This window comes from Bos indicus, chromosome 20, assembly GCF_029378745.1.
Source record: "Bos indicus isolate NIAB-ARS_2022 breed Sahiwal x Tharparkar chromosome 20, NIAB-ARS_B.indTharparkar_mat_pri_1.0, whole genome shotgun sequence".
NCBI classification, from domain to species: Eukaryota; Metazoa; Chordata; class Mammalia; order Artiodactyla; family Bovidae; genus Bos; species Bos indicus.
In genome coordinates this window covers 39,527,342-39,550,973 of record NC_091779.1, presented here as the reverse complement: position 1 = coordinate 39,550,973, position 23,632 = coordinate 39,527,342, and the positions used below count along the sequence as shown (strand labels likewise).

The following is a 23,632-nucleotide window of genomic DNA, read 5'->3' as shown; positions in this document are numbered from 1 at the left end:
TTTCCGTGAGCTGGCTGTGTGCCCATTACAGGGAATTCCTGGCAGCTGGGGCCGTGCAGAAGCCTTCCTGTGGAACTCCCCGAAACCCCTGTTCCAGGGCTTGTAAACAGTAACAATAGGGCAGAGGTGCCCACGTCAGGACTGGATTTTGTTCCAACAGTCAAGAGTTAAGATGTGTTTCACAGGATATCCGGACTGCAGAATTCCATAGCAGCTGGGGTTGTCAGCTAAAATACAGGCACTCGGTTAAATTTGAATTTCAGAGAGGGATGCACAAGAAATAATTTTTAGTATGACTATGTCCTGAATATTGCACAGGATATACTTACACTTCTTTTTCTAAATGATTCATTGCTTATCCTGTCTACTAAGAAACAAAAAGTGCACAACCTAAAAGTTGAGAATTGTTTTATTCACTGGACTTTCTGAGGACTTCAAGCCTGGGAGGTGGCCTCTCAGATTGCTCTGAGAGGCTGCTCTGAAGAGGTAAGGCAGGAGTTTTTGTGACAAAGACCAGGTAGCTGGAATATCAAACGATTACGGTTCATTCAAGAAAACCAGACATCTCAAGTTTAAAAATTCAGTGCTTTTCTACATATGAGAAGATGCAAGACTCTGGGTTCACTGAAACCACTCCTTTGATGTGCTTCTTAGCAATCTCTGGCCAGCATCCTGTTCTTTCCTGTCCCAAGTCCCCTCAGGGCTCACTGTGTGGGCCGCTGCAGTGGCTTGACGGCTGTGACATTCTTTGTTTACTGAAATGACAGGCAGCATTTTTCATTCACAATCTGAAATTCAAATTTCACTGGCATTCTGCATTTTTATTTGTTAAATCTGGTAACCATAATGAGGAACATTCACCCACCTCCCTTCCACTTTTGTTTGTTGGTTGGTTTTTATTTATTTATTTATTTATTTTTTGAGTAAATTACATGGTTGCATTTATTTATTTATTTATTTTTTTAACTGTACAATATTGTATTGGTTTTGCCATATATCAACATGAATCTGCCACAGGTATACACATGTTCCCCATCCTGAACCCTCCTCCCTCCTCCCTCCCAATACCAGCCCTCTGGGTCATCCCAGTGCACCAGCCCCAAGCATCCAGTATCGTACATCAAACCCGGACTGGTGACTCGTTTCATATATGATATTATACATGTTTCAATGCCATTCTCCCAGATCATCCCTCCGCTCCCTCTCCCACAGAGTCCAAAAGACTGTTCTATACATCTTTTGCTGTCTCGTATACAGGGTTATTGCTACCATCTTTCTAAATTCCATATATATGCGTTAGTATACTGTATTGGTGTTTTTCTTTCTGTCTTACTTCACTCTGTATAATAGGCTCCAGTTTCATCCACCTCATTAGAACGGATTCAAACGTATTCTTTTTAATGGCTGATTAATACTTATTTTTACTTACTAAACTCATCTACCTCATCTCACACGCTAGTAAAGTAATGCTCAAAATTCTCCAAGCCAGGCTTCAGCAATATGTGAACCGTGAACTTCCTAATGTTCAAGCTGGTTTTAGAAAAGGCAGAGGAACCAGAGATCAAATTGCCAATATCCACTGGATCATCGAAAAAGCAAGAGAGTTCCAGAAAAACATCTATTGACTATGCCAAAGCCTCTGACTGTGTGGATCACAATAAACTGTGGAAAATTCTTCAAGAGATGAGAATACCAGACCACCTGACCTGCCTCTTGAGAAACCTATATGCAGGTCAGGAAGCAAAAGTTAGAACTGGACATGGAACAACAGACTGGTTCCAAATAGGAAAAGGAGTACGTCAAGGCTGTATATTGTCCCCCTGCTTATTTAACTTATATGCAGAGTACATCATGAGAAACGCTGGGCTGGAAGAAGCACAGGCTGGAATCAAGATTGCCAGGAGAAATATCAAGAACCTCAGATACGCAGATGACACCACCCTTATGGCAGAAAGTGAAGAGGAACTCAAAAGCCTCTTGATGAAAGTGAAAGAGGAGAGTGAAAAAGTTGGCTTAAAGCTCAACGTTCAGAAAACGAAGATCATGGCATCCGGTCCCATCACTTCATGGGAAATAGATGGGGAAACAGTGGAAACAGTGTCAGACTTTATTTTGGGGGGCTCCAAAATCACTGCAGATGGTGATTGCAGCCATGAAATTAAAAGATGCTTACTCCTTAGAAGGAAAGTTAAGAGCAACCTAGATAGCATCTTGAAAAGCAGAGATATTACTTTGCCAACAAAGGTCCATCTAGTCAAGGCTATGGTTTTTCCAGTGGTCATATATGGATGTGAGAGTTGGACTGTGAAGAAAGCTGAGCACCAAAGAATTGACGCTTTTGAACTGTGGTGTTGGAGAAGACTCTTGAGAGTCCCTTGGACTGCAAGGAGATCCAACCAGTCCATTCTGAAGGAGATCAGTCCTAGGTGTTCTTTGGAACTGCTGCTGCCGCCGCTGCTAAGTTGCTTCAGTTGTGTCCGACTCTATTTGACCCCATAGACGGCAGCCCACCAGGCTCCGCCATCCCTGGGATTCTCCAGGTAAGAACATTGAAGTGGGTTGCCATTGCCTTCTCCAGTTCTTTGGAAGGACTAATGCTAAAGCTGAAACTCCAATACTTTGTCCACATCATGCAAAGAGTTGACTTATTGGAAAAGACACTGATGCTGGGAGGGATTGCAGGCAGGAGGAGAAGGGGACGACAGAGGATGAGATGGCTGGATGGCATCACTGACTCAATGGACAAGAGTTTGGGTGAACTCTGGGAGTTGGTGATGGACAGGGAGGCCTGGCATGCTGTGATTCATGGGGTCGCAAAGAGTCAAACACAACTGAGCGACTAAACTGAACCTAACAATTTGGGGCTTCCCAAGTGGCGCTAGTGCTAAAGAACCTGCCTCCAATTCAGGAGACATAAGAGGCGTGGGTTTGATCCCTGGGTCGGGAAGATCCCCTGGAGATGGATATGGCAACCCACTCCAATATTCTTGGCTGGAGAATCCCATGAACAGAGGAACCTGGTGGGCTACAGTCAATTCATAGGGTTGTGAAGAGTCGAGCATGACTGAAGTGACTTAGCACGAATGCACACACACACTTAGCAGTTTAGATATTGTAAATGCACACATGTGAGCCTCTCTGGAAGGCACCACTGCAGGTAAAGCTGGTGTGCAGCAGACAATGAGAGGCCACCTCAATAGTGTCAGTGGTGGGGCTGGCTAGGGGCTGGGGAAGCACAAGTTCAGGGTTCCATGGGCCTTCTGTCTGGACATTGTAAACTGTAAAAAGCCTCTTGATAAAAGTGAAAGAGGAGAATGAAAAAGTTGGCTTAAAGCTCAACATTCAGAAAACGAAGATCATGGCATCCTGTCCTATCACTTCATGGCAAATAGATGGGGAAGCAATGGAAACAGTGACAGACTTTATTTTGGGAGGCTCCAAAATCACTGCAGATGGTGACTGCAGCCATGAAATGAAAAGACGCTTACTCCTTGGAAGAAAAGTTATGACCAACCTAGATAGCATATTGAAAAGCAGAGACATTACTTTGCCAACAAAGGTCCATCTAGTCAAGGCTATGGTTTTTCCAGTGGTCATGTATGGATGTGAGAGTTGGACTGTGAAGAAGGCTGAGAGCTGAAGAACTGATGCTTTTGAACTGTGATGTTGGAGAAGACTCTTGAGAGTCCCTTGGACTGCAAGGAGATCAAACCAGTCCATCCTAAAGGAAATCAGCCCTGAATACTCATTGGAAGGACTGATGCTGAAGCTGAAACTCCAATTCTTTGGCCACCTGATGCGAAGAGCTCACTCATTGGAAAGGACTCTGATGCTGGGAAAGATTGAAGGTGGAGGGAGAAAGGGATCACAGAGGATGAGATGGTTGGATGGCATCACCGACTCGATGGATATGAGTATGAATAAGCTCTGGGAGTTGGTGATGGACAGGGAAGCCTGGTGTGTGGCAGTCCACGGGGTCACAAAGAGTCGGACATGACTGAGTGGCTGAACTGAACTGAAAGAGCTCTAAGGGTGCTGGTTAGGGCCACATCTTAGCCTTCATCTGGCCGTGGTACAAAAGAAGCACCTGCAAAATGCAATGAGCTCACCTACCTGTAGACTGAAGCCATTCATTGTTCACCCCAGTGAAACTTGCCAGGGGCGAGGAAGGATTGGGAAACAAGAACGGGCAGCCAGGCGTGAGGTCACGATTGGGCCACAGCCTGCCTTTCCACAAGGACTCTCTTGTCTCTGGATGGTGAGGGTGCTGACGTAAGGGAGTCCGGGATGGAAAGTCAGCTTCCCCTGTTGGTGATGCAAGCCACCAGCCAGGTGGCAGAGCTCAAAGGCTGAGAGGGCGAGGGCCCTGACCTAGTGATTCTCGGCAACCAGCCAAATGCCCCAAAGCCCCACTGTGGGCCTCACACGCACGGGACACCTGAACATTTGAACTGGATGATAGCGTTCTACTATCTAACAAATCATTCAGAGGAATTCCTCTATCTGGCTAATTATTTCCTAATAGACAATAGAAAAGGGGGGTACAGTATAGAGAAGAGCCATAGACCAGGAGTCAGGAGTCCTGGTTGTGTGACTTGAGCTGAATCTCTTCCCCTCTCACCTCTGGGCCCTTATTTATGAATTAAGTGGTAGAACTTGATGACAACAGAGGCACTCCCAAGTCAATAATGCTGATAGATAAACGAGTGAGATGCAGGGTCAGTAAACTTTGGTAAAGGAAAGGATTCTGTGACAAGATCCTTTCTAGACAGGATTCTAGACATCTAAAGCTCAGTTCATGTCTCAAGATTGGCTTTCAAATGGGGCCCTAAGGTGATAGGGGGTGGTCTGAGACCACCAAGGAGTAGCAAGGAACAGGGGGCTAAGGAGGAGCCCAGTCCTCCAAGACCCAGCACCTGAAACTTTTCATTCCACTCCCCTAAGGCCCAGCTCTTCATAATAAGGCCATGTGTACTATATGGGAGACACTGATGCTAAATTCATTAAACATTTACATGTCCTTTTTCCAGGCCAGGCAGGTCTCGGCATCAGAGTTTACACTATAAAAAACTGCTGGTATGGGCTGAATTTCTCTCATTCAGTACTAATTCAACAAATATTTATTGAGCATCTACTCCATGCCACCATCGTTCTAAGCTCTGAAGAGACAGTACTGAAAGCCCCCGTCCCCTCTGTCAGCAGAATGTGAGGAAGTAGTTCACAGAGCATCACTGCTCCTCTGCTTGTTAAGCGAGCAAAAGCTGATTCCATGCTTATTTGGTGCTTCAAGTTTATTCTACCTCATTTCCCACCCTCACTCTACCGAGCTGGTTTCAGCCAGCCCTGGAGAAGCGAGAAGAGTGCTGTAGGTTGAATCAGGTCGCTCCGCCCACCACCCCCCTACCCAGTAGCTCAGAATGTGACCTTATTTGGAAATAGGGTCTTTGCAGATGACCAAGTTCAGATGAGGTCGTGAGGGTGAGTCCTAACCCAACATGATTGTATCCTTATAAAAGGGAACTTTTGGACACGGGGAGAATGTCTTGCGAAGATGGAGGCAGGAATCAGGGTGATGCCTCTACCAGCCGGGGATGCCAAAGATGGCCAGCAAAGCACCAGAAGTGAGGAGACAGGCATGGAACAATTCTCTCTTACAGCCTCAGACAAAACCAGTGCTGCAACTCCTGGATTTCTAGCCTTCAACTAGGAGACAGTAAAACTCTGTTGCTCAAACCAACCAGCTTATGCTCCTTTGTTATGGTAGCCCTAGGAAATTAACACAGAAAGTCTGGAGCAAACGCTGCTGCTCTCTTTGCTGAAGGCTGTCTCCTGTGTCTGAGCACGCAATGGCTCAGTTGTGTCCAACTCTGCAACCCCCATGGACTGTAGCCCAGCAGGCTCCTCTGTCCATGGGATTCTCCAGGCACGCCCTCCTCGAGGGGATCTTCCCAACCCAGGGATGGAACCCAGATCTCCCGCATTGCAGGCAGATTCTTTACCATCTGAGCTATCAGGGAAAATGGGTGTGAGTATTTCCAGTAGCCTTAGAACACCATTACTCCTAATTCTCAGTTCAGAGGCTCAGAGATTTGGGGAGAGTTGTAAAGACTGAGGCCGGGTCTGGGGATCTGCCAAGGGCTGGAGTTTTGGGACCAACTTGTTCATGGATGCTGCCAGCTCTGATGTCATAAGCGCTCCACTGACTCTCTTTACCATCTTCCCTTGCTCCTCGTGGATTTGGGGTCTAACTTCGCCCCTCCGCAGGGACCTCTGATACCCAATCCGGGTCATGGCCACAATCCATCTCTGTTTGAAGACTAAGTTACAGCTTCATTTTGTGTTCTGTAAAAAGTCACTCAGTTGTGTCGAACTATTTGTGACTCCAGGGACTGTAGCCCATCAGGCTCCTCTGTCCATAGGATTCTCTAGGCAAGAATACTGGAGTGGGTAGCCATTCCTGTCTCCAGGGGATCTTCCCAACCCAGGGGTTGAACCTGAGTCTCCCGCTTTGCAGGCAGAGTCTTTACCATCTGAGCCACCAGGGAAGGCCATTTTATGTTCTCTTGACCATGTGTTTCTGACCTTGCCTTGACACTGAGGGCTCACGTATGCTCTGCCCTAATTTAAACTGACGGTAAGACAAGAATGCTGCAAGCTGTTCAGGGATCATGGAGGGGAGTGAGGAACAGGGAAGAGGGCTCAAAATAAGGATGCATTTGACACAGATCATAGGAGAGGTCATAACCACTCACCCTTGGAGCTTTCCTAGCACTTTCGTGTATAGGGACTTGAAGTTACACAACCACCTGAATTTCGAGACAGTTGAGACAGATGTCATGTTTGCCCTTATCCAATCTCTGTGCCGCCAAAGATGAAACTGAGGCTCACCCAGGCTATGAAACTTGACCTAAATCATGCAGTGGATAAGTGAGGTGGCATCTGGCTTTCAGTACAAGTTTTTTCTGCCCCACCAGACTCTCTCCTGATTGCTTGGCACTCAGAAACTGAAGCAGGGTGCAGAATCAGGCTGAGATGCTACAAGCAGAGGCAGACCAAAGCTATCACTGACTCGGCTCTTCCTTCTTGTCAAGTACAAACTGGCCAAATACCACACACTAATAACAAAACACCTTGCATTCAGGCAACACCCTACAATCCACAGTATTCCTACAAGCATGATATCATTTGAGCCTTACAAATAACCCTGTAAGGTAGGCATGGTAAACCTGGTCATCCTTATTTTGCAGATGAAGGTTATCTAAGCAAAAGAGGGTGAAATACCTAACACCTGGTCACAGAGCCAGCAGGTGAAAGAAACAGAACTCATGCCCAATCCTTCTCTGCAAGTCCATCTTCTTTCCTAACACTCAGGAATGGCAGGGCTTACCAGGTGGCACGAGTGGTAAGGAACCCACCTGCCAATGCAGGAGATGCAAGAGACACAGTTTAGACCCCTGGGTTGGGAAGATCCCCTGGAGTAGCAAATGGCAACCCACTCCAGTATTCTTGCCTGGACAACTCCATGGACAGAGGAGTCTGGCGGACTACAGCCTAGGGAATGGCAAAGAGTCAGACAAGACTGAGCATGCATGCACGAGCCAGGAATGGCAAATACCTGGTCCACATGCAGCCCCATTTCCCACCACACCCTGAGCAGACATTATTCATCAATCACAGCACTGTGCCCAGATTTAGCCTCAGGTTCCCCAGGTGGCGCCGGTGGTAAAGAATCCACCTGTCAATGCAGGAGACACAGGACACACACTTGGGTTCGATCCCTGGGTCAGGAAGAGCCCCTGGAGGAGGCCATGGCGAGTCACTCCAGTATTCCTACCCAGAGAATCCCATGGACAGAGGAGCCTAAAGGGCTACAGTTCATAGGGTCACAAAGAGTCAGACACTGAAGTGACCTAGCACACATGCACTTCCTCAAAACAGTCTCCAAGCAGCCATTATCGGTTAAACAGTCCAGGTAGGTGAAAACTGCTTTCCGGCCTGCTCTAAGCAGTGACTATAATTGGCCCAGGGCACAGGGGCCTGATGCAGTGTGCATGCATCTGATTAGAGATCTGGTTCAAGACTCTAAAAGACCCTGATAACATGGCTGTTCCCCTATGGTCAGTCTTACATGTTAATGTGTAACCACTGCAACGATGACAATGATTAGCTTTTTGGAGCACTTCCTGCCTGCTGGGGCACAATATTAGGCACTTCACATGCATTTTCCTAAAAAGTAAGTCGTATTGTTACCGTTTTAGAAATGAAGGGATGGAGGCTTGGAGGATTTCGGAAACTTGCCAGATGCAGGTTGGTCCTGCCAAGGCCTGCAGACTCCCCACCTTATACACAGCCCTGTGTGCTCCTAGACTGCAGACCAGTGGGGAAGCATTTCTTATTTTCCCAAACACTTAAAATCAAAAGAACGGAGTTAACGCCAAGAATAAAGCCGAGCAAAGCAAACTCCCTCAGAGGTGGCTTTGGGGAGGGTAGGGGAGTTTGCAGTGTGAACAGAGCTTGGCCATCTGAGCTGGAGCATCCACACTCACGGGCACAAAGTCATATGGTACAGGATGAGTCCAGGGTTAGAAACTGGGGCCAGGGGCTAACTCTGCCACACTGCCATATTCTGACATGGTCTTCTGAGGCATTCAAGAACCTAAATTTGGCTCTGAACGTCCACACTGCTATGAAGGTATGTTTGTCAAGGGTAGAACACTTCTGCAGCTTGATTCGCAACTTGTAGCAATTAATACACATGGTCAGCGGTCCTACATTTGTTCTTTTGCCCAGCGTTATGCACTTGTTAAAGGTGCAGTGAAAGTGAAACTTGCTCAGTCGAGTCCAACTCTTTGCACCCCCGTGGAATATACAGTTCATGGAATTCTCCAAGCCAGAATACTGGAGAGGGTAGCCTTTCCTTTCTCCAGGGTAACTTCCCAACCCAGGGATCGAACCAAGGTCTCCCGCTTTGTGGGCAGATTCTTTACCAGCTGAGCCACAAGGGAAGCTGGATTTGATAAAAAGAAAATGAGGCTTCCCTGCTCCTACTGTTTTTGCTGCTTCCACAGGCAGACCTCCCCTGCCATCGGGTGTTGGAGGAAACAGAGGCCCCTGCCATCTGTCACTGGCTTCCTCGAGTTGGAGCAGGTGCTTTGCATTCGTTTGATGGTCCCGACTGCAGCAGGACCAGTAGGGACTGGGGATGGAAGTGGTTCCTGATCAGAGCAGCCTCCTGATCTTGGCAATAGCAGGGGATTCTGGAACCAGCTCCCTGATTGAGAAGGCAGCCTCCAAATGTGGAAGAAACCTTGGATCCCTTTGGTGCCCTGGTTCTTTGGTTTCATTTAGGAGTTGTTCCTGAGTCTTAATTCTGAGTCTGCTTCTTCAGCCTTCTCAGTGATTCTCTAAAGCATATAAATCCTAGAAATCCTTTCTGAATGAAATAACTCCAGTGGATCCTGCTCTGTGTAACTGACCTACACAGGGCAGTTCATAGCCTGCTTTCCATGACTAAGACTCTAGTGTCTAAGGAAACGTGCTTTTTGCTACATTGTTTGGCCTCATTGCCCCTCCGACAAAACATCGACGAAATATCTGTCAAGGTTACATGTAGCACAGCTGGGTGAGAGCCCTCTGAGGACGGTCATTGGGACTGTACCCAAAGAGAGTGCACTTGAAGACGGGGTAGGAAGGACTATGGAGATAAGTCTGACCTTATCAACTACTGAGAATCATGCTCACTGAAATCAGTGATTGCAAAAGCAAACAGAAAGTGCTCCTTGCTTTCAAGTTCTTCTCCTACAGTTTCTCTGAGAGTCTTTCAAGGGCTTAGGTGAAACCAAGCAGTTTCGTTTTACTACAAGTCCCTGCAAGAAAGTTTCCAAATTCCAGTGGCCTGGTTTTATCTACTTTTGCCTCTTCAGGTTTGAATGATCCTACACAGACTTACAGCAAGTCCTCTTGAAGCCATTTTTGTCTCGTTGGGTTTCATCTCCCAGCTCATGAGCTCATGGGTTTTGCATGATTTCTATATGAAGTCATCAGCTAGTCCCTAGATTCCCGGACAGGCTTGAAAACCTCAGGATTCTTTGAATAAACCAGAGGTAAACCTCTTGGTTTGCACTGAAACCTGAAACCCAGACCTTCTCCCAGGTGTTCTCATGTATGTATATTTAAGCTTATTATACGGTTCAAATCTTTTTCTTTTACTTTTATTTTCTTATTTTTTACCCTTAGTATTTTTTCCACTGGGGGGTAGTTGCTTTACAATGTGGTGTTAGTTTCTGCTTCTGTACAATGAAGCGAATCAGCTATGTGTTAGTGTTAGTTGTTCAGTCGTGTCCGACTCTTTGCGACCACATGGACTGTAGCCCGCCAGGCTCCTCTCTCCATGGAATTCTCCAGGCAAGAATATTGGAGAGGGTAGCTTTTTCCTTCTCTAGGGGATTTTCCCAACCCAGGGATCAAACTTGGGTCTCCAGTGTGGCAGGCAGATTCTGCATTTATCAGGCTTCCCAACTTGTGCAGTAGTAAAGAATCTGCCTGCCACTGGCAGGAGACGCAAGAAATGCTGGTTGGATCCTTGGGTTAGGAATATCCCCTGGAGAAAGAAATAGCAACTCACTCCAGTATTCTTGTTTGAAGAATCCCATGGATAGAGGGGCAAGGTGGGCTACAGTCCCTGGGGTCGCAAAGAGTCGGACAGAACTGAGCACACATGCGCGCACACACACACATATACATCCCCTCCCTCTGGGATCTCCTTCCCACCCCCTTAGCCCCCATCCCACTCATCTAGGTCATCACAGATCACAGCACTGAGCTGCCTGTGCTATACAGCAGGTTCCCACTAGCCATCTATTTTACACATAGTATATAAGAAATGCAAAAAAGCAAAATGGCTGTCTGGGGAGGCCTTACAAATAGTTGTGAAAAAAAGAGAAGCAAAAAGCAAAGGAGAAAAGGAAAGATATAAACATCAGAATGCAGAATTCCAAAGAATAGCAAGAAGAGATAAGAAAGCCTTATTCAGCAATCAATGCAAAGAAATAGAGGAAAACAACAGAATGGGAAAGACTAGGGATCTCTTCAAGAAAATCAGAGATACCAAAGGAACATTTCATGCAAAGATGAGCTCGATAAAGGACAGAAATGGTATGGACCTAACAGAAGCAGAAGATATTAAGAAGAGATGGCAAGAACACACAGAAGAACTGTACAAAAAAGATCTTCACGACCCAGATAATCACGATGGTGTGATCACTGACCTAGAGCCAGACATCCTGGAGTGTGAAGTCAAGTGGGCCTTGGAGAGCATCACTACGAACAAAGCTAGTGGAGGTGATGGAATTCCAGTTGAGCTATTCCAAATCCTGAAAGATGATGCTGTGAAAGTGCTCCACTCAATATGCCAGCAAATTTGGAAAACTCAGCAGTGGCCACAGGACTGGAAAAGGTCAGTTTTCATTCCAATCCCAAAGAAAGACAATGCCAAAGAATGCTCAAACTACCGCACGATTGCATTCATCTCACATGCTAGCAAAGTAATGCTCAAAATTCTCCAAGCCAGGCTTCAGCAATATGTGAACCGTGAACTTCCTGATGTTCAAGCTGGTTTCAGAAAAGGCAGAGGAACCAGAGATCAAATTGCCAACATCTGCTGGATCATGGAAAAAGCAAGAGAGTTCCAGAAAAACATCTATTTCTGCTTTATTGACTATGCCGAAGCCTTTGACTGTGTGGATCACAATCAACTGTGGAAAATTCTGAAAGAGATGGGAATACCAGTCCACCTGATCTGCCTCTTGAGAAATCTGTATGCAGGTCAGGAAGCAACAGTTAGAACTGGACATGGAACAACAGACTGGTTCCAAATAGGAAAAGGAGTACGTCAAGGCTGTATATTGTCACCCTGCTTATTTAACTTCTATGCAGAGTACATCATGAGAAACGCTGGACTGGAAGAAACACAAGCTGGAATCAAGATTGCCGGGAGAAATATCAAGAACCTCAGATATGCAGATGACACCACCCTTATGGCAGAAAGTGAAGAGGAACTCAAAAGCCTCTTGATGAAAGTGAAAGTGGAGAGTGAAAAAGTTGGCTTAAAGCTCAACATTCAGAAAACGAAGATCATGGCATCTGGTCCCATCACTTCATGGGAAATAGATGGAGAAACAGTGGAAACAGTGTCAGACTTTATTTTTTGGGGCTCCAAAATCACTGCAGATGGTGACTGCAGCCATGAAATTAAAAGACATTTGCTCCTTGGAAGGAAAGTTATGACCAACCTAGATAGCATATTGAAAAGCAGAGACATTACTTTGCCAACAAAGGTCTGTCTAGTCAAGGCTATGGTTTTCCTGTGGTCATGTATGGATGTGAGAGTTGGACTGTGAAGAAGGCTGAGCACCAAAGAATTGATGCTTTTGAACTGTGGTGTTGGAGAAGACTCTTGATAGTCCCTTGGACTGCAAGGAGATCCAACCAGTCCATTCTGAAGGAGATCAGCCCTGGGATTTCTTTGGAAGGAATGATGCTAAAGCTGAAACTCCAGTACTTTGGCCACCTCATGCGAAGAGTTGACTCATTGGAAAAGACTGTGATGCTGGGAGGGATTGGGGGCAGGAGGAGAAGGGGACGACAGAGGATGAGATGGCTGGATGGCATCACTGACTCAATGGACGTGAGTCTGGGTGAACTCCGGGAGTTGGTGATGGACAGGGAGGCCTGGCGTGCTGCGATTCATGGGGTCCCAAAGAGTCGGACATGACTGAGCGACTGATCTTACCTTATCTTATGTATGTCAATCCTACTCTATCAATTCATCCTATCCCCCCTTTCTCTCTTTTTAAACTCTAAAACTTTCCATCTTGCTTTTCTTCTCCTCAGCCTTTGCACCCGCCCAATCAAAGAAGGAGAAGACCCAGAAGGAACTCAGACCTGGAGGAGAAAGGATCAAAGCTCGGGAAATATTGAGCCCTCTGTTTTACAAAGGATCATGTAAGTACACGCTGGGAGCTGAAACAACACTGAGATTCTGGTGGGAAGAGAAAAGAAAATTCCACCCTAAGACAGTTGCATAAAGAGTGGAAAGTGGTATATATTTCAAGTATCCATTAATAGAGTCAACATACTGGAAACAAGCCAGAATGTGTAGGCTAGGAATTCTGGAATGTGTATTGACGGAACATTCCTGATTTCCAAAGTCATAGCCAGTAACAAAAATCCCATTGTGGTCTCAGGGCTTCCATTCTCTTTTGTATACCCATGGGTTCTCTCTGAGCATAGACCATGAAAAAGTTTATAGAAAATAATAAGAAAGTTATAAAGATGGTAACTTTGAGTTTATAGTTTGGATTAAAAAAAAAACACACAACTCTGATCAAATCCACATAACTCCATCGAATTCAATTCAAAGTACTTTTAAATTCTGTCCCTATTACATTCCCAGTGCTGGATTAAGTTGTAGGAAATACAATAGAACTATATGAAATGATGATTTCTTTTCTAGAAGGGTAAAAGAGGCAAATATTAAACTTATTAGATAGAGGACAAAACCAGGGGAGATAACCTGAAGCGTGTTATTGACATGAAATCTGGGAGGCAGTAAACAAAAGAACAGGGTAGACAAACAGATAGGAAAGTATGAGTTGGAGGCAAAGTCCTTGAAATAGTCCTTGGGGTTTGCAAACAGTTTGGGAGGTTTCTGATCTTGCTAGTGTAGGTAAATTTTTTTTCTGAAAGAAAACAAATCTAAATAAAACTTGTCCCTGGGAGAGTCTGGGGAGTGGTCAGGTGAAAAGAAACAAAGCTCAGTACCCATCTCCTGACAAATCTGAGCTCCTCCAAGGACTGGAAAGCCCCCAAGTGAGAAGATTGTAAACCCAGTGTGGAAAAGTGGAAAGGAAGTCAATGTGGGTGATTAGCCATGGCAGAGTGCCAAATCCCACATCTCAGCCACTGTATCTTTGCTTCCCATCTGTCCTTGGAAGAGATATTGTCCAGAATAGTATACGAATCTAGAATGAGGAAGGAGCAAGACCCAGCGGTGAGAGGTGAAAAATGTCTGAGAAGACTGGGTGGATATAAATCCTATGGTAAATTAACTCCCACAATACTCTTAGGTACATAAAAATGAAATGAATAGTCTCTGCTATTTTCTTCCACACCTGGTCATCTTTTTATGTTGCCCATTGTATCTAATGCCACTTTCATGATACCAGCCATTGAGGATGGAAATTTCTTTCTGGCGATGAAGAAGAAAAACTTTTCTTTGATTCTCTTATGTTTAGTGGCTGGGGCCTATGGATTAAACTAACAAAAGACAGATTAACAGGAAAAAAACTTTATTTACATGTGCAACGTGCATAAATGCAAGTACTCGGCGATGAGTAACTTTAAGGGTTATTAGAAATAGTAGATTAGTAGAAAAGGGGAGGAGGGAGAAACACTCCTATGGGAAGAACAAATAGGTTTCCTTAGAAAAGACAAACAGGGTTTTTTTAGAACAAACAGGAGATAAAGTTTGTGGTAATGTTTGTCTCCACAGGTATGAGCAGTCTTTCTGACTTTATCAGGATCAAATTTCCCCCAGAGAAGGGTTTTAAGATAGGTTTTACTCTTGGTCTCTCCTGGGGGCAGACGTGTCCCAAAGAGAGAATTTATGGCACACGTCATTTCTCTGAAGTTTCTGCCTTAAGTCAGATAAGAGAAGCTCTGAGAAGGCTTCTTTCTGTATCTGCTGAATCTCAAATGTCTTCAGTTTAAGAGTCTTTGTAACAACCCTGGGGTTCTGAGTGGTCCCCACACCTGCAGCTCTGCTTTTAGTTCGTGACCTAATCCTCTGATAAGGCTGTGAGTTTCTGAAGGATCTTATTCATCATTTACCCCTAGAGTCTAGGATGTGTGCGTGTGCTAAGTCACTTCAGTCACATCCGACTCTTTGTGACCCTATGGACAGGCTCCTCTGTCCGTGGGATTCTCCAGGCAAAGAATACTGGAGTGGGTTGCCATGCCCTCCTCCAGGCGATCTTCCCTACCCAGGGATCAAACCCGTGTTTCTTATGTCTCCTGCATTTGCAGGTGGGTTCTTTACCACTAACACCACCTTGGAAGCCCTAGAATCTAGCACATGGTTTACATACTCGTTAAGTTTGAATGAATGAGTAAATAAGCTAAAAGAGTATTGTTTTCTTAACATTTGTCAAAGGGCAATAAACAAAAATCATGACACCTTTTAGAGGAAAATTCCCAGAGATGTCTTTAGCCTTGATCTCTCTCCTGCAATATTGTTTAATCACTAGCTCGTGTCTGATCCTTTGCAACCAGCTCATGTCTGATCCTTTGCAACCCCATGGACTGCAGCCCCTCCAGGCTCCACTGTCCATGGGATTCTCCAAGCAAGAACACCATTTTCCTTCTCCAGAGTTGCCATTTCCTTCTCCAGGGGATCTTCCCAACCCAGAGATCTAACTCAAGTCTCCTGCATTGCAGGAAGATTCTTTACCACTCAGCCATCTGGTAAGCCTTATTGTCAACTCTTTGTAGCCTATCTCCACCAGGTTTCATGGGCATCTCAAATTCAGCCTATCCTACTATGAACCCATTATCTTTCCTGAAAACCTGTTCTTCATATGTTTCCAAATTCAGGGAACGGCATGTCACCAGATACACAACCACCCAAGCTTTATAAATGTTATTTCTATTGACTCTTCTCTTTCCCCCTATAGGGAATCATCATACAGTTCTACAGACTCTACCTCCAGAATAAACACTCCCTCTGCCCCTGTTCTGTTCTCATCATCCTTGCCTGGTGTTCCAGCAATCTTTTAACTGGTTCGCTGTTTCCAGTGTTGTTGCTCTCCAATCCAGTTGCTCTCCAATCCATCACCACATTTTTTCAGAACAGGTAACCCAACAGTCTGCTGCTGAAAATAATCTAGTACTCAGTGCTCAGGAGTCATCTTTCCTTAGTTATGAAATGACATTGCTGAGGCCTCACCCTGTATTACTGCCAGACATAGTCTCCCGATCACACTTTTAAGGTCACAGCCCAGCTCCATCTCTGCTTCTTTCCCCACTCTGGCTCCTCAACTCTGCTCCCAGCTCACAGGCAGATCTTGGCTCTCTTTGCCTCTGGTCACCTTAAAGAATTTCAGAGTTACTAGCTGCTTTCTTCATTTTGATTCCATTAAGCAAAAGCAGATTTTTATGGAGAATCTCCAGAAATGATTGAGCATAAATGGCACAGTCAGAATAACCATCAACACAATTGTTTAAAGATACAGTGAGTCCTCTACATTGGAAACCTAAAGTTGCAGACTTTCAAAGATGCCAATGTGTGTTCCATCAATATGAGGGGCACGGGTTCCATCCCTGGGCAGAGAACTAGGATCCCTCATGCTGCATGGTACAGTCAAAAAAAAAAAAAAGTTTTCTTTATTTTTTGAGTTTGTTTTTATGTATTATTTGTGTGAAAAGTATTATAAACCTATACCTGTACAGTACCACCTAGCCAATTGTGTTAGTTGGATACCTAGGCTAACTTTGTTGGACTTACAAACAAATTGGACTTAATAAGCATGCTCTTATAACGAAACTCATTTGTATGTAGGGGACTTGCTGTAATTCTCTGGCATTTTCTGTGTTTCCCTGGCTGTGATCCGCTCAAAGCCATGACCTCACCCTCTGCCATGTTCCCCATTAGAGTAGAACCCCTTCCCATCTTCTCTGCCAAAGTCCTAACAGCTTCCACTCCCAGCTCTTGCCACCCTATGGACTGTAGCCCACCAGGGTCTTCTGTCAGTGGGACTTTCCAGGCAAGAATACTGGAATGGGTTGCCATTTCCTTCTCCAGGGGATCTTCCTGACCCAGAGACTGAACCCGTGTCTCCTGTATTGCAGGCAGATTCTTTACTGCTGGCCCGCCAAGGATTCCTCAGCTCTAGTAGACAATACTGAAATCTTCATGTTTGTTAGACAAGCAATTTGACTCTTCATGTGGAGCCTGCTTCCATCTAGCTATGACCGCCTGAGCTCACCTTTTATAACCAATCAGTTCCATCAAGCTATTTTCCAGGACAAAGGTGCAGTTCCCTCTTCAGGAGGAATTCTACCATCCCCTGAGCCAAACAACTGAAATTATAGTTAGTTTTAACAACAATGTGCTTTGTTTGTGTATTATTAGGGTTAACACAGATCTTTTTTTTTTCCCCAACTAGTTAATATTTGTGATTCACTATTGTCCAGAAAAATAGCGAAGAAAGAGAACCAAAGGTGTTAGGAAGAAGATCCATTGGGATATGCAAAGAAACTATTGCAAGTTCTTTATTTTTCAAATTATTTATTTTTGTTTATGTTTATACATGTTAGTCTATGTACAGTACTGAATATAGTATACTATATTTGTATGTCAAGGCAGGTGGTTAAAAATATTTGCTGACAAAGGCATATAATAAAAAAGTTTAAAGACTATTGCTCCAGAAGGCAGAATCACAGTGATCTTAGTGCATTTTCCAAGCCCTTTCCAAACAGTGCCCAGCAGTATTTGTTAAAAAGATAATTTTTTAAAAAAAGACAAAATCATGACCATCCTGTAGATAAAAAATGAATGCATGTTGAAGATTTTATTTAACTCATTATTAATGAAGGAGGAGAACTGGAGAATACAAAGGGTAGATATTTTTATAGATCAGGAATATTGAAAGAAATGTGCAAATTCAGGCAAGACTGCCTTCTTTCAGAGGCAGAGAAGGAAGTCAGTTGAACTTCCCAGGGTCAAAACTTTATGTCTTTAGGGTCAAGGATGTTTTGCATAGCTATCATTTGTCTATGAGCTGTAAAATTGTTCAAATGACAGGCTCAGAATCTATATAAAGTCAAAATCAGGAAGGGTGTGCTCTAGACCAGGGCACTTAAGGCCTGCAGGCCCAATCCAACCAGCCACCTGTTTTTGTAAATAAAGCTTTATTGGAACATGGCCACATCCATTCATTTAGGCATTGCCTATGGCTACTTTCCAGCTACAAAGGTATTTTTGAGTCGCTCAGAGAGAGAGAAAATACTTCTTATCTAGCTCTTGACAGCAAGTTTGCCAACACGTGCTATAGAAAACCATGCACAGTTTTCCCACGAAGCACAAAGTTTTCTCGGCACATCTTTATCCCAAGAGGGTCTCCCTCCCAGCAGTCCCACCCACCACCGCAGTTTATATTCTCACTGCCCCCCACCCCATAAGGTCCCTGGGCCTCTGTATTAGTGAATCTCAGCACATGAATTGTGAGCCCCCCAGAAGTTCCCTCAACAGGCCTCAGACTGCTTCCAAAGACTATAGCTCTCTCTCTGTTTATTTGGCAGTGGGACCTGTTGGTAGTAAACTAGAGAACCTGTGCTAGAGCCTGGTAAGGACTGAATTGTGTTCCCCAAGAGTCACATGTTCAAGTCCCAACCCCCATTCCAGAAAGAAATAGGACCTACAAAGAGATGATTGAGTTAACATGAGGCCTTCAGGGTGGGGCCCCAATCCAATACAACCGGTGTCCTGAGATGAGGTGGTGACACTAGGGATGCACAGAAGGAGAAAAGGCCACAAGAGAGCTGTGAGGGGACAACCACCCGCAAGCCAAGAAGAGTTCCCAGGAGAAGCAAAACCTGCCCACACCTTGTTCTGAGACTTTCAGCCTCCAGAACTGCAGGAACATAAATATCTATCATTTAAGCCACCCAGTTGGTGGTCTTTGTTATGGTAGCCCTGGCAAACTAAAACAGGGCCATTCATATTACCTTCCCTGAGCACAGCAGCAGGGCTTAGAAAGTGGCCTGCGGAAGTCTGGAGCAGATCACTTTATTCTTTGGGGACTGAAAGCAGTGATCAGCCATAGACTGGTCCAGATAGAGTCAGCCTATTGGGGGTGATTAATGTTAGAGAATATTTTCCCCAGACACTCACAAATTCATTCATTAATCCTTTATAAGATGATGTGACCACAGAGGGATGCATATGTGTCAGCGGTGGTGGTGACAGAGGGGTGCACAGGATGAGTTCTCCTCTGGGGATTCATGGTCTAGGAATGGAGACAGATACAAAAAACACAACCAACTGTTGCAAGTTCTCTGTACACTGGCCTGAGGGTGTTAAAGCACAAACCAAGAAGAAATAACAATACCAGGTAACAAGTCCTGTGAAAGAGGGTATTCTTTTTCAAGTGAGAGCCCAGAGGACAAAGGAGTTGATTTAGTCAGAGAAGAGCAGACAAGAGGGAGAAGGGGGATGGCTATGGAGGGATTCAATGAAAGGAGTCCTACTGAAATGAGACTTAATGTGTGTGGGGACGTACAGAGTTTTAGCTTTCTAGGCTTGAAATGCATGGTAGGCTTAAAACAGATTAGTCAAGGCATAAAACCCTAGTGTCAGGCATGCCATCTTTCTTAGGGGCTAAAACTCAAGTGGGCAAGAGAGAGGTGCAAAAGTGAAATTCTTATGTTCTCCTGGGACTTCCCTGGCTAAGATTCCATGCTACCAATGCAGTAGGGCCAGTTCCAGCCCTGGTCAGGGAACTAGATCCCATATGCCACAACTAAAGAGTGTACATACTGCAACTAAGACCCAGAGCAGCCAAAGAAATTCTGATGTACTTCTGAAATGAGATTGATATTTTATTTATTTTTTTAAAAAGCCCTATTCACATTTTAATTGCCCTTAATAACCCAGTAGGTTTCTAGTCAGTTGAGTTCAGGTCAGTTGCTCAGTCCAGTTCGACTCTTTGAGACCCCATGGACTGCCACACACCAGGCTTCCCTGTCCATCACCAACTCCCAGAGCTTACTCAGACTCATGTCCACTGAGTCCATGATGCCATCCAACCATCTCATCCTCTGTCATCCCCTTTTCTCCTGCCTTCAATCTTTCCCAGCATTAGGGTCTTTTCAAATGAGTCAGTTCTTCGCATCAGGTGGCCTGAGTATTGGAGCTTCAGCTTCAGCATCAGTCCTTCCAACAAATATTCAGGACTATTTCCTTTAGGATGAACTGTTTGATCTCCTTGCAGTCCAAGGGACTCTCAAGAGTCTTCTCCAACATCACAGTTCAAAAGCATCAATTCTTTGGCGCTCAGCTTTCTTCACAGTCCAACTCATATTCGTACTCGACGACTGGAAAAACCATAGCTTTAACTAGATGGACCTTTGTTGGCAAAGTAATGTCTCTGCTTTTTAATATGCTGTCTAGATTGGTCATAACTTTTCTGCCAAGGAACAAGCGTCTTTTAATTTCATGGCTGCAGTCACCATCTGCAGTGATTTTGGAGCCCCAAAAAATAGCCTGTCACTGTTTCCATTGCTTCCCCATCTATTTGCCATGAAGTGATGGGACCAGATGCCATGATCTTAGTTTTCTGAATGTTAAGCTTTAAGCCAACACTTTCACTCTCCTCTTTCACTTTCATCAAGAAGCTCTTTAGTTCTTCTTCGCTTTCTGCCATAAATGTGGTGTCATCTGCATATCTGAAGTTATTGATATTTCTCCCAGCAATCTTGATTCCAGCTTGTGCTTCCTCCAGCCCAGCATTTCTCATGATGTACTCTGCAAATAAGTTAAATATGCAGGGTGACAATATATAGCCTTGATGTACTCGTTTCCTGATTTGGAACCAGTCTGTTGTTCCATGTCCAGTTCTAACTGTTGCTTCTTGATCTGGATATCAATTTCTCAGCAGGCAGGTCAAGTGGTCTGGTATTCCCATCTCTTGAAGAATTTTCCACAGTTTGTTGTGGTTCACACAGTCAAAGGCTTTGGCATAGTCAATAAAGCAGAAATAGATGTTTTTCTGGAACTCTCTTGCTTTTTTGATGATCCAGTGGATGTTAACAATTTGATCTCTGATTCCTCTGCCTCTTCTAAATCCAGCTTGAACATCTGGAAGTTCACAGTTCATGTATTGTTGAAGCCTTGCTTGGAGAATTTTGAGCATTACTTTGCTAGCGTGTGAGATCGGTGCAATTGTGTGGTAGCTTGAGCATTCTTTGGCATTGCCTTTCTTTGGGACTGGAATGAAAACTGACCTTTTCCAGTCCTGTGGCCACTGCTGAGTTTTCCAAATTTGCTGGCATATTGAGTGCAGCACTTTCACAGCATGATATTTTAGGATTTGAAATAGCTCAACTGGGATTCCATCACCTCCACTAGCTTTGTTCATAGTGATGCTTTCTAAGGCCCACTTGACTTCACATTCCAGGATGTCTGGCTCTAGGTGAGTGATCACACCATCATGATTATCTGGGTAATGAAGATCTTTTTGTATAGCTCTTCTGTGTATTCTTGCTACCTCTTCTTAATATCTTCTCTTTCTGTAAGGTCCATGCCATTTCTGTCCTTTATTGTGCCCATCTTTGCGTGAAGTGTTCCCTTGGTATCTCTAATTTTCTTGAAGAGATCTCTAGTCTTTCCCATTCTATTGTTTTTCTCTATTTCTTTGCATTGATCACTGAGAAAGGCTTTCTTAACTCTCCTTGCTGTTCTTTGGAACTCTGCATTCAAATGGGTATATCTTTCCTTTTCTCCTTTGCCTTTAGCTTCTCTTTTTTTCACAGCTATTTGTAAGGCCTCCTCAGACAACCATTTTGCCTTTTTGCACTTCTTTTTCTTAGGGATGGTCTTGATCACAGCTTCCTGTACAATGTCACGAACCTCTGTCCATAGTTCTTCAGGCACTCTGTCTATCAGATCTAATCCCTTGAATCTATTTGTCACTTCTACTGTATCATCATAAGGGATTTGATTTAGGTCATACCTGAACGGTCTAGTGGTTTTCTCTACTTTCTTCAATTAAAGTCTGAATTTGACAATAAGGAGTTCATGATCTGAGCCACAGTCAGTTCCCCGTCTTGTTTTTGCTGACTGTATAGAGCTTCTCCATCTTTGGCTGCAAAGAATATAATCAATCTGATTTTGGTGTTGACCATCTGGTGATGTCCATATGTAGAGTCTTCTCTTGTGTTGTTGGAAGAGGGTGTTTGCTATGACCAGTGCACTCTCTTGGCAAAACTCTATTAGTCTTTGCCCTGCTTCATTCTGTATTCCAAGGCCAAATTTGCCTGTTACTCCAGGTATTTCTTGACTTCCTACTTTTGCATTCCAGTCCCCTGTAATGAAAAGGACATCTTTTCAGGGTGTTAGTTCTAAAAGGTCTTGTAGGTCTTCACAGAACCATTCAACTTCAGCTTCTTCAGAATTACTGGTTGGGGCATAGACTTGGATTACTGTGATATTGAATGGTTTGCCTTGGAAACGAACAGAGATCATTCTGTCATTTTTGAGATTGCATCCAAGCACTGCATTTTGGACTGTTTTGTTGACTACGATGGCTACTCCATTTCTTCTAAGGGATTCCTGCCTACAGTAGTAGACGTAATGGTCATCTGAGTTAAATTCACCCATTCCAGTCCATTTTAGTTTGCTGATTCCTAAAATGTGGAAGTTTGCTCCTGCCATCTCTTGTTTGACCACTTCCAATTTGCCTTGATTCATGGACCTAACATTCCAGGTTCCTATGCAGTATTGCTCTTTACAGCATTGGACTTTACTTCCGTCACCAGTCACATCCACAACTGGGTGTTGTTTTTGTTTTGGCTCCATCCCTTTATTCTTTCTGGAGTTATTTGTCCACTAATCTCCAGTAGCATATTGGCACCTACCGGCCTGGAGAATTCATCTTTCAGGGTCCTATCTTTTTGCCTTTTCATACTGTTCATGGTATTCTCAAGGCAAGAATACTGAAGTGGTTTCTAGTCAATAACCCTTATCAAAATCAAAGTTGGTTATGTCATTTGATGAGTCCAGGGAGCCCTACGAGGTGTGTGCAGCATACTCTCCTGATATAATTATCAGCATCAATATCACTGGGCAGATTTATGCTGACCTCATTGTCCAGATTTCAACTGTGTGTATCACTGCCCCTTTTACTGGCAAAGGAAAGCAACAGTGCTTTCTAATCCTATGACTTCTGTTTCTCCTTGTTTTTGTTTTGGCAGGGTAAAGGCTATTTCTCTTTTTTATATTTTCCACGATGAAAATAACTTATTACTCTAGTTATATAAATGACCTGTGTAAAACACATTCTAATGATGCCACTTCACCTCTACCCCAATGAGATCATCAGAAATCCTCTGAACCAGATAGAACAACAATGTACATTAGCTTTTCCCTTCATACCACTTAAGAAAGCTATCATACACAGTTAGCCACTCTTAGAAGAAAGAGGGAATATAAATTACATTTAAAAGAAAAGTAAATTTGGAGGAGGGATGGGTAGTGTGGGAATTACGTGGTCAATTTTCATGAACTCCAGGGAAGCAGCTGGTGAATTAACCACAGTATTTGATCAAACAAAACAAAACTCTCCAATTACATTGAAGTGTCTGGGCTTTTCTAAGGAAAACAGACTGGGGTTTGGTAATTGCAGTGTTTTGGTTTGTTTTACCAACTTGTAAAATTTTTGAGATTGTATTCTTTAAAAAAAATCAATAAATAACCGTAGATTTTTAGCTCTCATTTCCAGGAAAAAAAATCAGCCTACCCTCAAGTTGAACCTGTATCCATGTGGTCATAATTAAATGCCACAAAAGAACTGAAAAT

At 44.1% G+C, this 23,632-nt stretch overlaps 1 long non-coding RNA gene across 1 annotated transcript in view; it reads right to left on the bottom strand.

Annotated features, from left to right (window-relative positions):
• Positions 1-394: 394 nt before the first annotated feature.
• LOC139178018 (uncharacterized) overlaps positions 395-23,632 on the bottom strand; it is a 36,643-nt gene continuing 13,405 nt past the window's right edge. Inside the window, exon 2 of the long non-coding RNA XR_011562450.1 lies at positions 395-755. This is a non-coding gene — a long non-coding RNA (uncharacterized lncRNA). The remainder of the gene's footprint in view (positions 756-23,632) is intronic.